This window comes from Pteropus alecto, unplaced genomic scaffold (genome assembly GCF_000325575.1).
Source record: "Pteropus alecto unplaced genomic scaffold, ASM32557v1 scaffold250, whole genome shotgun sequence".
NCBI lineage: Eukaryota > Metazoa > Chordata > Mammalia > Chiroptera > Pteropodidae > Pteropus > Pteropus alecto.
Genome location: NW_006430732.1, coordinates 1231907 through 1234365, shown reverse-complemented (window position 1 = coordinate 1234365; position 2459 = coordinate 1231907). Strand labels below are relative to the sequence as shown.

Below are 2459 nucleotides of genomic sequence, written 5' to 3'. Positions count from 1 at the left end.
TGTTGGCTCTCCCAGATCTTTTGCTTTTCTATATGAACTTTAGGATCAGTTTGGCAATATCCACAAAATAACAGGCTTGAAATTTTGAAATTGGAAGGCCTGTTTTTGCTGGTTTTCTTTTTCTTTCTTTTTCTTTTTCTTTCTTTCTTTCTTTCTTTCTTTCTTTCTTTCTTTCTTTCTTTCTTTCTTTCTTTCTTTCTCTTTCTTTCAGTTTTTTGTTTTGTTTTGTTTTCTCTTTCTTTTTTTTTTGCGAGGCAACCCTTGGTTGACCTCACAGATTGCAAGGACCTTGTCAGTTTACAATCCCTTATATTTTTATTTTTTACGCTTACAGCACCTGGTCTTCCTAGGTGGTCTCCCATCCAAGTACTAACCAGGCCCGACTCTGCTTAGTTTCCAAGATCAGACAGGATCAGGCTGGTTCAGGGGAGCATGGCCTTAGACTGGTTTTCCTATTTTGTGTTCTTCATCCCTGCCCCTCTCCCAGCAGCAGGAAGTTGAGTGATAAATCAGAAGATTAGTTTACCTTTTTAAGAACAGTTGAATGGTAGTGTCTAGATTTCTACTCTTTTCAAGAATATTTGAATAGTAGTGTCTAGATTTACACTCTGATATATAAATATTGTTAATATAAGAGAGATGATCGAATACCATAGTACTTCTTGGAAAAAATATATACTTTGGCATTTATGTGTGTGTGTTAAAATGCTGCTTGAAAATACAATTGCTACTTTGGGGTGACAAAATCAATATGCCAGTTTAAGATTAATTGATTTGGCCAAAAAATTATATCAACATAGAATTTATTTTTAATTATAGATGACCTTATTCAGACATTGTCTTATAATTCTGATTTATTTTTATGCTATGGAAGAGTAGTTCTGGAGTTCTTCCCCATCCCTACTGAGATCCCATGTTACATTTAATAAAAATATTCAGACAAATATAAATATATGGACATATTTTACTATAACATCTGTTTCTCATTATTTTGGCTGGATTTGTTGGTAGATAATTATATTTTATCTTTGCTAATCATGTGTGCGCGTATGTGTGCGTCTATGTGTTTCATTCAGAATTTTTGTAGTGCCTGTTGGTATTATTTTAGTGTTTCTGTTTCCTATTTACCATTTGAATTTTTAATAGAGATGGTATAATTAATTATAGCATTGGCGACTATACTTGAAATGCATGGCCAGATATATTTTAATCAAATAAAACTAGTTGCTTGCATGTTTCAACAGAATTTGAAATTTTAATATTGTTTCTCACCAAAATACTAGCTCTTTTAGAATTATGTAAAGTTAGTTGTTAAAATAACATGTAGAATACATTTCTGTTAACAAAGGAAAATATTGGTTAAGTGTTGAAGAAAAAATCAATGACCAATGATCTGGCATTTTTAAAGCTAATATCCAATCTTGTCTTACTTTTAGTCAGGTTAATCTCTGCTTCAAATGAATAAAAACAAAACCAAAAATAAACACATTTCTTTTTTTTTTTTTTTATTATTCAAACACATTTCTTAAATACAGAGCTGCAACTGAATGGAATTGTTACCTTAAAAATTTTTTTTTTTTTTTTTTTTTTTTTTTTTTTTTTTTTTTTTTTTTTTTTTTTTTTTTTTTTTTTTTTGCATATATCTGTTGAATTTTTCCAACATTGTTTATTGAATAGATTATCTTTACCCCATTATATATTCCTTCCTCCTTTATCGTAGATCAAATGACCATATAGTTTTGAATTTATTTCTGGGCTACTTTTTTCTGTTCCATCGTTTATGTGTTTCTTTTTATGACACCGTGTTGTTTTGATTATTATAGCCATGTAGTATAGTTTGATATAATTTCAGTCTTCTTAAATTTATTGAGACTTGTTTTGTGGCCTAGCATATGGTGTCTCTTGGAAAATATTTCACATGCACTTGAGAAAATATATATTCTGCTGCTTTGAGATAAAATGCTCTAAAAATATCAACTAAATTTATCTAGTCTACTGTGACTTTTATGTCACTGTTGATGCTTCCTTGTTAATTTTCTGTCTGGAAGATCTGCCCATTAGAGTCAATGAGGTCTTAATGTTCCCTACTTTGACTATATTACTGTTGATTTCTCCCTTTATGTCTGTCAATATTTGCTTTATACATGTTGGTGCTCTTATGTGGGATTCATAAATGTTTGCTAGGGTTATGTTCTCTTGTTGGTCTTTTTTTTTCATTATGTAATGTCATTCTTTATCTTTTATTAGAACCTTTGTTTTAAAGTCTATTTTGTCTGATATTAGCATTGCTACTCCAGCTTTTTAAAATTTTTATTTGCCTGAAATATATTTTTTCATTCCTTTACTTTTAGCCTGTGCATGTCTTTTGATATGAAGTGGATCTCTTGTAGATAGCATACATATGGGTCTTGTTTTCTTATCTATTCATCTCTCTTACGTCTTTTGATTGGAACATTTAA

At 30.1% G+C, this 2459-nt stretch overlaps 1 pseudogene; it reads right to left on the bottom strand.

Moving 5' to 3' along the window:
- Positions 1-325: 325 nt before the first annotated feature.
- On the bottom strand, positions 326-444 carry LOC112484588 (annotated as a pseudogene).
- Between the last annotated feature and the right edge of the window lie 2015 nt (positions 445-2459).